Genomic DNA, 13321 nt, shown 5'->3' with positions numbered 1-13321 from the left:
AGGAATCCTGACTAGATTGATGCATAAAGGTGGAAGCTGGAGGTATATAGCAAGTGATGAAATACACAAAGCAGTTTCTGAAAGTGCAATTGCCCCAGGATATTTATCAAAGAATGTTTCTCTACAGGTTGTAAAAGAGAGCTCCATAATCAAACACTCAGGTATGCTTTTTCAAACGAGGTTGACAACAGACCCAGCCTACACAAAACATAGCCCAGACAGAATCCTGACACTTGGAACCTCTTCCCTTTTGAAAGCAGGGTACGCGATTAACATATCTAACCTCTTTGAGCAGCAGCCCTACCTTCACTGTTGCCAGCTTCCAAGTCCCACCGCCCGTACTTCGGTGGCCTGAAGGCTGAAGCAAGAACCTTGAGCGGCAAACCTCATGTTTGTGGCAGAAATTTCCTTATGCCACGGGGAACGGAGGTAAGGCAAGGCAGGCAGGCAGAAAGCTCCTGTTTTTTTTGCTGGTGTGTGGCTGTGAGCACAGCCAATGAGGCTGGAGCCCTGGCAATTTCCTTAAGCCTAAGACAGAATCGATTGGTGGATCAGGCGAAACTGGGTGGGCCTGAGCCATGATTGGGTGGGCCTGGGTGTAGCTACGCCCCTTGGTGCACCTCAGGGATTGGTCTTGGGCCCGCTTCTTTTCTCCATCTATATTTCTTCTGTTGGTACTCTGACCTCATCCCATGGAGTAGAGGAGTGGCCTAGTGGTTAGAACACCTCTCTTGTAATCCCCAAGGTGGCTGGTTCAAATCCCACTGCTGCTCCTTGTGATCTGGGGCAAGTCACTTAACCTTCCATTGCCTCAGGTACAAACTTAGTTTGTGAGCCCTGCAATCCAGAGTACTTGAATGTAACTCACCTTAAGCTACTAATGAAAAGGTGTGAGCAAAATCTAAATAAATAAATATAATTTTCCTTACACTCTGGGAATCTTGTCTTTAATTGCACCGGGAAGACCAAGGGACCACCTCTACTCTTTTGTTTTTGTTGCTTGATTATTTACATAGGAGTTTTTCCTTTTGTTTTTTTGGTGCTAGTATTCTAGGCATTTATAAGTGCAAGGGGCACATAAATGCAGGTACCTAGATTACAGACTTAATAATGGCTTATGGAGTTTTCTTTTAGGAATTATCCAAACCTTTTTTAAATCCCTTTATCATTTCATTGCCCTTCTCTGTACCTTTTCTAATTCCGCTATATCTTTTTTGAGATGCAGTGGCCAGAATTGCACATAGTATTTGATGTGCAGTTGTACCATGGAGTGATACAAAGGCATTATAACATTTTCATTTTTGTTTTCCATTCCTTTCCTAATAATTCCTAACATTCTATTTGCTTTCTTAGCTGCCGCTGTACACTGAACAAGAGCTTCAACATATCATCAATGATGACACTTAGATCCTTTTCCCGGGTGGCGACTCCTAATGTGGAACCTTGCATCACATAGCTAGGTTTGGTTTATCTTTCCCATATGTATCACTTTGCACTTGCTCACATTAAACGTCATCGCCATTTAGATGCCCAGTCTCGAAAGGTCCTCTTACAATTTTCACAATCCTCATGACTTAACAACTTTGAATAACTTTGTGTCATCAGCAAATTTAATTACCTCACTAGTTATTCCATCTCAAAAGGTAGTGGCAAACAGAGCACTCTCTGAGGAAAGGAATGTTACAAGTGGTGTGCAAAAGGATTGTTTTTTTTTTTTGGAATGATTCTTTTTAACATTTTTATAAGCAGTATTGCAAAAGAACAGGCTGGTAAGGTTTGAGAATGATACTAAAATCTGCAATAGGGTAGATACAGTGTGGATAACACCAATGAGGGGCCTAATGAGCTTGACAAATGGTCAAGAATTGTTGGCTAAGATTTATGGTAACAAAAATGCAGGGCCATGCTATGAGCTGCAAAAACTGAATCAATGTTTTTCTCTAAGGTGCATGGCTGACCATCAGCCCTTTCTCTTACTAGTTGCATTTCCAGCATTTCACAGATTTCACGTGGAGATCCTGCAGGTTATGGACCTCTTGCAGTTTCAACCTGTGAAATGGAGGGAGCATGCCTGGAGGGAGAAAGATGTTTGTTGTCAGCTGTGTTCCTTAAATGGAACATGCTTACCACTGCAGATTGCTCTCTGCCTTCTTCTATCTGTTTTGACATTTATCGTGCCCGCTAATATATGAATAGAACCTTCAAATACTTGACCAGCAAATATCTTTACAGTCATGTTTTGCTGGAACAATATCATCTACTAAGAAGAGCCTATTTCTTCTGTCTGTTTCTCCATATGCACAGGAGGCACAAGATGGAACCAGCATGTTGTGGTGAGGACCTGTTGACCATGCTGTGGGGATTCCAATCCTGTAGCACAAGAAAAAGGAAGAATTACAGCTGTGGCAAAGTACTACAGTGTCTGCTCCAAGGACTGAAGCCATGGCATTAGTGAAGGATGTGAAGAAGTGCAAATCTATGGAGGGGGGAGGGGAGATCAAAAAGGGGGAACAATGATGGAGAGATGCAAATAGAATGAAGGGAAGGGTATGGAAGAGAGGGGATGAGAGTGGGAGTTGGAGGGAAGAGAAGCTGAATGGGGAGGGAGAGAGAGTATGAGGAGGAGAGGGATGGAAGATTAAGCAAGTGAATGTTGGGAGGGCAGGGAAGATGGACAGAATACCTATGTGGCAAGAGGCACGGCCTCCCTTCCCCCACACACAAACATCTAAACTCTCAAGAATACACACAATATCACTGATAGGCATGTTTCATGCAGTCCCTCCCAGCAAAACAGGGCAGACTTTACCATTTACCATATCTCCTCCCATCGAGTCTCCCACACAGACATGCATGAGTTTATGAGTAGAGGAAGACGAGACATTCCATTTTGTCACATTATAAAAGGGTAATTTTATAAGGAGATGCCTAATCTTAGGTGTTAAGATGCACGTAAATGGCAGCGCTGCTGATACTTGATCGCTCTCACTCATGCGGGATCTAGTTTTCCTAAAGACTCTTTGTGTTCCCATATTTTTTGGTGTCTTTCCATAGTTTAAAGACTATTTTATTGTGGCACCTTGATGGACCTCTTTATCACTAGTCCCTTGACGGAGGCGGTTTTGATGAAACATGGACTGTGTCAGATTGATTCAATAAAGTATTGAGTTGACACCCCCAGTGTTGAAGGCTTCTGGTAAAAGTCTGCACCTACAAAGTAGGTGTGTGTTATTGCCTACTTTTCATTATAAAATAGTGCCTAAATCGGAAGATGGATGTCCTTCTCCCCAGGGACGTCCAAACCGTATAATCGAAGCTCGATTTAGGACATCTTCAACTGCACTCCGTCGCAAGGACGGCCAAAGTTCAAGGGGGCATATCAGGCATAGCGAAGGCGGGACTTGGGCTTGCCTAACACTCTGGACATCCTTGTCCCATAATTAAAAAAAACAAGGACGTTCTTGATGAGCACTTGGACGTTTTCCATCCGGACCTGTTTTTTTTTTACAACTAAGGCACAAAAGGTGCCCAAAATGGCCAGATGACCACTGGAGGGAATTGGGGATGACCTCCCTGTACTCTTCCAGTGGTCACTAAGCCCCTCCCACCCTCAAAAATATCTTTCAAAATATTTTGTGCCAGCCTCAGATGTCATACGTAGTACCATGACAGCAGTATGCAGGTCCCTGGAGCAGTTTCAGTGGGTGCAGTGCACTTCAGACAGACGGCTCCAGCCCCCCCCCCAACACTGTTACGTTTGTGGAGGGAAACAGAGAGCCCTCCAAAACTCACCAGAAACCCACTGTACCCACATCTAGGTGCCTCCCCTTCACCCGTAAGGGCTATGGTAGTGATGTAGAGTTGTGGGTAGTGGGTTTTGGGGGGCTCAGCACACAAGGTAACGGAGTTATTTTCCTGGGATCAATTTATGAAGTCCACTGCAGTACCTCCTAGGGTGCCCAGTTGGTGTCCTGGCATGTCAGGGGGACCAGTGGCACTACAAATGCGGGCTCCTCCCATGACAAAATGGCTTGCATTTGGTTTTTTTGACATGGATGTCTTCAGTTTCGAAAATTGCTAAAATCAGAAACGTCCATGTCTAAGGACGTCCAATCTAGGGACGACCAAATTTAAGGATTTGGACGTCCCTGACGTATTTTCGAAATGGAGATGGATGTCCATCTTGTTTCAAAAATATGGGTTTCCCCGACCACTGGATCGGGCTGTTTGCAAGGACGTCAAATAGAAATTTGGACATCCCTTTCAAAAATGCCCCTCCACGTATTTCAATAGAAACATGGAAAATAATGGCAGATAGAGACCTTTCCCCAGAGTCTATATATGGGCGACTACAATTCCACGCAGAAATCAACACAAATAACTGATTTGGCGCAGAATGTAATGAGTAACCAGCCAATCAGTGTTGATAATTGAATGCTAACAGCAATTATCAGTAATAATTGGCACTAATTAGGATTTACGCGCATAGCTCGCTACGCATATTCCTATAAACCTTAGGCAAGGTGTATAGACTAGTGCTAAGTGCGTTTTATCAGCACCAATTTTTTAGGTGCCATATATAGAAGTCATTCCCCATATGGTTTTCCATTCTGCCCACCCATACTAACTATAAATCTTCACTAATTCTTCTATTATATCATATTTCAAATAGTGAACTTTCATTATAATCTCTAAGTCCATCTTTCACTTCTTTAACCCACCAATAAGAAGAGTATCTACTCAGTGCCTTCTCTTAAACGTTGTGAGAAATCTGGATTTGGGAATTTCTGTCCTCAGGGCACTTTGGCTTGGATGCAATGCGGAGGTAGAAGACAGCCACCACTGTCCACTTATGTTTGAGATCTTCCTAAGAAACGCATTAAAATTTAAAAAATCTGTTTTTTGCTTTCCTAATTTTCTTTTTACTTTTGTTAAACATTTGCCATCTTTGTGATCCAGCTAACTAAGCAAGAGCTTAGGACCCAAAGGTCTGGGGGGGGAAAGTGGGGGGAGAGTGCTTGCTGGGGGTATTGTTGTTATTCCATTCCCTAAAATGCCAAGACTAATATATTGGTGTTTCACATGTTTATGGTGGTTTAAAATGTATTTATATTATGGTGCAGGGTCCAACCTGTTTTTTGCATAGGGCCCACAAAGGGGTAATCCTGCCCGTGTCCATAGACCTTACAAGTTATGCATCAACTGTAATTATGTTATAGATGTTTTAAGAACTCGCTCTGGGGGTTATTTGGGAAGGCAGGCTAAATATCAAAATAAATTAAATGAAATTTTTGTTGGTATCTTCTTTCTTAGACACTAGTAAATTGTATCATCATAGGAGCCAACTTTTCAAAATGACCGGATGGCACTCTCCCAGGCACAGTGAAGGCATTGTTCATACTGGCAGTGGCTCCAATATCTACTTCCCCACAGAGATTGGCATACACTGTCTTCATTAGTATGACAATCTATCTCATGTATATCATTTTGGAGTATCCTGAAAACCTACTGGCTGGTCCTGGAGGACTCGGTTGAGAACCCCTGATGTAGAGAGAGAGACCGAGAACCCCTGATGTAGAGAGAGAGACCACTTTGATGTGTATGCTAATACAGTATATCGAAAGATAAGACGCAAAAGTTTTAACTTGATTGAAAAATATTAGAGTCTAAAGTTTGGCAACAAGCCTTTGGAAAGCTAGGATTCTGGTCCTTGCTGTGAACATTTTAAAATCCTTCTCCCTACCTCCTGCATATAATTTATGTCAACCACTTTGGTTGTACCCTAGAAAAGCGGTAGATCAATCCTGGACCATCCTCCTGCATCTATCACTAGAAAAATGCCAATGTGCATCAGGTTTCATACTAGTTGATATTTACGTCTTTTGCCAAAGGCATCTACTGGACAGAAATAGGAATGAACAAGAGAGAAAAAAAAGTACAACCTTGGTTTGACTCTTTATTTCCACATCTTTGTATTTCCTGTGATTTCTGACCTGTACATTATAGTTACAGACAATAACTCTTGTTTCACTATGTCCCATGGGCAAACTACCGAAACCCAACCTGGGTATGGGATTAATTACTGTGGGCTATTCTGTGATATTGATCTGCATGTGAATAAGACAAGCAACATTCATTGTCTTAACAGGTAATGCAGCCAGTTCATTTCCATCAGCCTGTGCTAATATTTTTTAAAATCAGTGCCAGGACAGACCAGATTGAGATGCAGAACCTTGCTGTAGCCCCTATCCATCAACGAAGTTAAGCAACTTCCCACAAAGATGTTATTTTGTTTCACTGAAAACAGTTTGTTCACTTTTTCTGAAACTTTGCTTTCAAATAATTCTCCAGGCATCTGCACACAGTGCTGTGCCTCTCACAGAAGCCCCATCCTTTCGCATGCAGTACGGTATTTCCAGGAAGCTTCTATCTGCAAGGCTATCAAACTAAATGTGACCAACTGTCTTTGTTGAAAAGAAATTTTGGCATATACAACAAGGATGTTCTTTTTCTTCTGTGCAGCATCTAGAGTCAAGGATTCATTCAGCCGCATAGGGAGAGCTCATCTAGCAGAGATAAAACATGAACAAGATATTACAGCTTGCTCACTCAGAGTACACAAAATCAAGGTCAATGAGTATCTCCTTGTCCATGAATGTCTCATCCTTCTTATACTAATAACACGGTGGTGGTTGTTTCCAGCAGTAAATACCTGATTACACAAAAGTCAGTGGCACTAAACCTGATCCTTGGGATCTGTCATCCAGTCTGATTTTCAGTATATCCGTAATAAACGATGATTATCACTGTAAAGACAAAAATACTAAATCATTGAAACACTATTTATAACATACTTGAAACAACTTTATTGACATTACTATAGAAAATGTTTATAAAATTTAAAATGTAACCCAACCCAAATCCCCACTGAGGTAGTCCATGCTTACAAACTGCGACCATTAGATAGACATTGTAAGTCCCACAAAGTCAAGCAAATGGTAAAGTGATCAGTTCCTTTAACAGTTCACACATGCTGGAAACAGATCTTCTTGGCCGCTCCACACAATCCACAAATTTGACGATCTTCAACAAACTGTCATATACGTCATCTAAATCACCTTCATGATGTTGCAAATGCTGGACACCTCAGTCACAGAGGTTTGTAGTTCATGCTTCAGACAGTGTTTTCTTGTCACCAGATTAGTCTCAACACGGCTTCATGTTTCGCCCTATAGGCGTCTTCAGGAGACCAAACCATGCTGCTAATACAAGCTTTCTGGGACACTACTAATGTGAAACTCCAAACTGATGGGACCTCTGAATAACTTCCAGTTTTAGAGGTTTCACTGGCATGTGTGAACTGTTAAAGGAATTGATCGCTTTACCAATGCTTGACTTTGAGGCACTTACAATGTCTATCTAATGGTCACAGTTTGTAAGCATGGACTACCTCAGTGGGGTTTGGGTTACATTTTAAATTTTAAAAATATTTCTATAGTAATGTCAGTAAAGTTGTTTCAAGTATGTTATAAACAGTGTTTCAATGATTTAGTACTTTTGTCTTTACAGTAAAAACATGCAGATATATTTGAATGTACTTTCTCTGGTGTGAACAAAGATCTCTCATGGAGAATCGTTGTGGATGGCCTGAACAACAGACTGGCTGGGCAAATTCTGAGAACTGGGGTTGAGACCCACAGCTTTATTTTAGGCCTCTGTTAAACATGCTGGGGCCCAGAAGGGGTCCCCAAAGCCTATAAAAAGGCTGTATCTCCTTCAGCTTCAGGTAAGCTCCAGGTTCCCTGTGACCTGGGGGTCCAGGACAATTGCCCTTCTTGCACCCTTTTCCCTTAACACTGGCCCTGGCTTTATCTGTGATATCAGTAAATTCAGACTTTTAGGTACTGGGCTGGACATATCCTGATATATTGCTAAATATTGTAACTGTCTATTGCTTATGTTTGACTTATTCATGCTGTACACTGCCTTGAGTAAATTCCTTTAAAAGGCTGTAAATAAATCCTAATAAATAAAATACATAAATAAAAAAATTGCCAAAATCAAGTAAGGATATACTTAAATTAAAATAATAATGTATATAACTTTTGGAAACAGATATGGCAGTTTTATAATTCTTTGTTTTAACCTTTATTTCTATATAACATATTAAACTTTGCTGCAATACAACAATTAGATCTATCACTTAATTCAAAAGATTATTTTCCAATACACTTTACAGAGTCATATTGGTGACCTTTTCCCTCTTAACTGAAAGAAAGCTGTACCCTGTGGGCTGATGTTCAGTCCACAGTGGTCAGTGTTTTTTAAAGAGGGCACATTATTTGCAATGCATGTGTGATGGTTCGTGTGAGTTTACAGTTTTCTTTGATGGGATATGTTTCAAAACAAGGTACTTTCTGTCAGGAAACTGCCTAGGGAAAAATGCAAAACTGCACGTGTCATTGCCTCCCCCAACCAATCCCTGGCACTGAAGCTGTATATATTGCCACAAGTATGGCCAATGCTGATCACTCTGCGTACTTATACCCACATACAGGGTAGGTGGTTTTCAGACAGCCTATTTACACAAGTAAAGGCTTTTGAAAATTGCTTTCTTGATATCTGATCCCCCCATATGGTTAACTGTTAAATAAAAGTACATATACATATAAGAATTAGTAACATACTGCAGTTTCAATTTCCGTTGGGCTCAGGTGTTCTCGCAACACAGCATAAACGCTGGGAGACATTGGAAGGAGATCTAGTGGAGAGCAGGGGCACGTGGACTCATCCGGAGGACTGCAAACAAGAAAGTGTATCTTAATGGGAATTATATGTTAAAAATGAATGTTAAGTTTGATACTCAGGATGTTAATCCCCTAGACCATGCTGACATAAAGGCTTTGAACAGTTGTGCCAGCTACCTCTTTAAAAAAATGAATATTATCTAATGGAAACACATGTTAGCTTAAAATAGCTACTATCCATGTGGAGGACTCCAATTCTATTCCCAAGGCCAGCTGGGGCTGGGAATGCTTCTTAGGCAGAGTTCATGGCCCTTGCAGTGAGGAAGTCTCAGTCATTGTGCAACAGTGACAGGCAGTGACTGGATTTAGGACCGATGAAGGCAGAGTTCTGGCTTCCAGCTGGACTGCCATTTCAATGACCAGGTAAGGGGCCCTTTTACTAAGCAGCAGGCACCTGGTATTAGTTCTGAGTTTGCTGCGTGCCGTTTCCCACACTAGAAAATAATTTTTATTTTCTAGCGTGGGGGCGGTAATCAGGCAGTGCACAGCCATCACCACGCGTTGCCTGATTACCACCAGGTTAGCATAGGAACCCTTTTCGCCAAATAAAGTGGAGATGGTAAGGGCTCGGGCAGTAAATGGCCACATTACAATTTTTATATTAGTGCACGGCTATAATGACCTCCATTTAAAAATAGGCTTTTTATGGCCATGGTAGTAAGTGTCCTTGGTGTGTAGCAATACCATGCACCCACACTATCACAGGCCACTTTCTATCACTGCTTAGGAAAAGGGCCCCTAAATTAGTTGAGAGAGGATATAAAATTGGCACAAATCTGCAGGTAGTTGCACATGAAAGCATGTAAAGAATAACTTTATGAGGAGTCTACAATGCTCCTACTTGCAACCTATTCTATGAAGTAAAGTACTGCCTGCTTTTCTTTAAAGAATACCAGCGTAACATACCACAAATGCACCCATATTCTAGGGAGTTCATTTACAGAAAAAAAAAAATAGAACATTTTACAGAATAATGCATAACCAGAATATTGGCATTTACATGCGTAAAAATGTCAGTATTCTAATTATTTCCTCTTATTCTTGGTTCCTAAATCTTGGTGCCCTCCTTACAGAATTAACTCCAACTGACTGTCCCACCCATCTTGTCCCCATCTATATATCAGCACTTGCCCCATTGGCTACATGGTAAGCTGTATTGGAGAAAAGCATTAGCATCATATCTGTTATTTAAATGTTCTAATGCGTGCTTATTAGATTTCATTAGTATTATGCTGACATCATATTATACCTCTGTTATTTGAATTTCACTGCTATTAAATGTGTATATTTTTGATACTGTTTCTTGGTAGTTCTATTAATAGGTTTTAATTTGCTGTTTTTTTTTTTTAAATATTTGGTCATTTTTACTATTGTTATGATGTTAACAAAATTCTAAGGGCCCTGTTTACTAAGATGTGCTAGTGTTTTTACCGCATGCTAAAAATTAGCGCGCGCTAACCATGTAGACGCCCATAGGAATATTATGGGCATCTATATAGTTAGTGCATGCTAATGCTTAGCGCATGCTAAAATGGCTAGCACACCTGTAGCATGGCTTAGTACACAGGGTCCTAAGTTTTATGTTAAACTGTACCTCTTGTACATCACCTTGGGTGAATCTCTTCATAAAGGCAATTAATAAATCCCAATAAATAAACCCCATAGTGTTGGATTGCAGTCTCAGTTCTGACTTTTAGCCAAAAATAAACAGAACAGCAAAAAAACAAACAAACCCAATGATGCCCCGACTCCTCTTCCTCAGGGCCGTGCCCACACAGTAAGCGGGTAAGCACCACAGGGGGACGCCGACCTCTGGAGGGCGCCGCCGCGGTGCTTACCCTCGTCGCTTACCTCAGCTCCGCGCCGCCCTGGGGGCTTTAAATCTTTTACCTCTGACGGTCGCAGCAGCTGAGCAGCGTCAGTGAAAGCACTGCCGACGTCTCCAGCCTTCGCGCTCGCTCGTTCGTTCCCTCAGTGTCCCGCCCTCGCAAGGAAATGACGTCAGAAGAAGGCGGGACACTGAGGGAACGAACGAGCGCGAAGGGAAGGCTGGAGACGTCGGCAGCGCTTTCACTGACGCTGCTCAGCTGCTGCGACTGTCGGAGGTAAAAGATTTAAAGCCCCCAGGGCGGCGCGGAGCTGAGGTAAGGGAAGGGCAGAGAGGGACATGGATGGACATGGATGGGAGGGCAGGGCCCAGGGAGAGGAGAAATTGCTGGAAATGGAGGGGATGGGAGAGAGGAGAATTGCTGGATATGGATGGAGGAGGAAGGGCAGAGAAGGACAAGGATGGACATGGATGGGAGGGCAGGGCCCAGGAGAGAGGAGAAATTGCTGGATATGGAGGGGAGAGAGGAGAATTGTTGGACATGGATGGAGGGGAGGGAAGGGAAGACAGAGGAAGGAGATGTACATGGATGGAGGGGAAGGGAGAGAGAAGAAATGCTGGGCATGGATGGAAGGGAGGGAAGAGAGAGAGAGGAAGGAGATGAGATGAGGAAAAAGGAAGAGAGGAGAAAATCTGCACATGGATGGAGAAAATAGGCAGAAGCTGGATCCACTGGAAAGTCAAGTCTGTGGAGGACCCAGCTTTTACTTATGGATATAGAGCAAGAAATTAAGAAGAAAGGAGGAATGGAAAGGAAGCCCTGGAAACGGAGTTAAGAGGACAAATAGCAGCAGAATTAGATACTGGGCCAGCATGATCAGAAAAAGAAGTCACCAGACAACAAAGGTAGAAAAAAAATCATTTTATTTTCATTTTAGTGTTTGGAATATGTCCACTTTGAGAATTTACATCTGCTATCTTATTTTGCAATGTATAGCAATTTGTTTCTAAGAATATTGCTGACAATTCCTGTCAGTGTGGCAAGTGGTGAGCGATCATTTTCATGGTTAAAAATCATAAAAAATTATTTGCGATCAAGTATTTCGCAAGAAAGGCTTGTAAGCCTTACCATGTTTGCTATTGAGAATGATATATGTGCCCAGTTAGATATCAAAGATTTAATTACTAATTTCGTGAACATGAAAGCACAAAAAGCTAAGTGGTTTTAAACCCTCTATTTGTTGAGCAATCCCACAAAGATGGCACTCCATCTTTCAGCTCCTATTTCCTTTGCATCTTGTGCCACACAAAGGCCGGGGGGGGGGGGGAGGCGCCAACTGATAGTCTGCAGGGGGGCACCAGAGACCCTAGGCACGGCCCTGCTCTTCCTGTCTCCAACAATAACAGTAATAATTCCCCATGGGAATCCTTTATTTTTCTGAACTTCTCTAGATGGGGTATTCACTGCCAGAACATTCCCTGAAGACAGGGTTATTTCTAAAACTTCTACAATCCAAATGCCAAGGTGATTTTAGTTTATGCCTTAGATCTATTAGCACATGTGGCTTCATTGTAAAGTGGCACCCTTATACAGGTTTAGTTTTAGTTGCATATCCAATGGTTCTGCAGATATAACAGGATATGACTTATCTGTCTTGCAAAATGAGGCTGCAGACAGAGGCATAACAAGATGTGGAAAGTTGTTTCATAAAAAGCATTGGGTCTTTCCATTGTGTTGTAACCACTGGGGAGCTCAAAACAGACATGGCCAGCAAGGTCAAGTTGAACAATGGTGTATGAAAAGGGTCTCTTTCTTTGATCTTTTGTATTCTCTCAAGAGAATACTTCACAATATAATACACGCTGTCCTTCTTCTCGAAGACTGGGTGTATCTTTTGTTTAATTAAACAAAAGATACACCTTGTCAAAGAAATAGAATAGATGTATTGCCTTTTCATTATAGAAAGGAGAGAGCAGAAATATTCAGGCAGATTGTCACTCAAGTTTCTAAAAACAGGACATTGAAGAGAAGCTGATCCCATATCCTGTCCTTCCAGTTTCCACTTGATATAGGGGTTCACTAAACATGGGTTAACATCCTTGCTAAGATTCGGAATATCCTAATTTTGTAAACACTGCCAACACTATTAAACCTACAAATATGCACTGAGAAGATACCAAAATCACTGAAGAATGTTCACTCTGTAGATCAGATTACATACATGGTAGATATGGGGATAAACACTGCTGGGACATAACCTTTTCCTCCTTTTTCTGTTGGTCTTGAAACTAACTAAAAAAAGAAAATAAATACATTTTAACCAAAAAAGTATAAAATGAAGATTGGCAGTTTCCTTATTCAGATCAAAACATTTTATGGTTTATGAAGTCTGCTTTTAACAAACTGTCATGATAAATCATTTATAAAAATCTTCATTGAAAACTTAACCAATTTCCTAATTGTCTGTCACTTCAATGCATTACCCAAATATAAAGATTCTGAAGTTTTAAAGTGCAGTTAATGAACAAAAAGACAGCTTCCCTGCATTCACTGGGAATTAGAGCTATGAATTTGTCATGGAAATGTGTGGAGAATGTCTCAGGTATTTTCTAAAACTTGTGGCTAACAATTCTGGCCCTGTGAGTACAGTAGGTGGCTTTGGTTGTGTTATAAGTTAAAACAGAC

At 41.5% G+C, this 13321-nt stretch overlaps 1 long non-coding RNA gene across 1 annotated transcript; it reads right to left on the bottom strand.

Moving 5' to 3' along the window:
- Positions 1-6538: 6538 nt before the first annotated feature.
- LOC115459545 lies at positions 6539-12926 on the bottom strand. The gene is made up of 3 exons (XR_003940298.1): positions 12858-12926; positions 8688-8799; positions 6539-6566 (listed from the first exon to the last, which is right to left on the bottom strand). It is a non-coding gene; the product is annotated as an uncharacterized LOC115459545 (long non-coding RNA).
- Between the last annotated feature and the right edge of the window lie 395 nt (positions 12927-13321).

Source organism: Microcaecilia unicolor, unplaced genomic scaffold, assembly GCF_901765095.1.
Source record: "Microcaecilia unicolor unplaced genomic scaffold, aMicUni1.1, whole genome shotgun sequence".
In the NCBI taxonomy this organism is placed as follows: Eukaryota; Metazoa; Chordata; class Amphibia; order Gymnophiona; family Siphonopidae; genus Microcaecilia; species Microcaecilia unicolor.
This window is presented reverse-complemented; position numbering and strand designations above follow the sequence as displayed.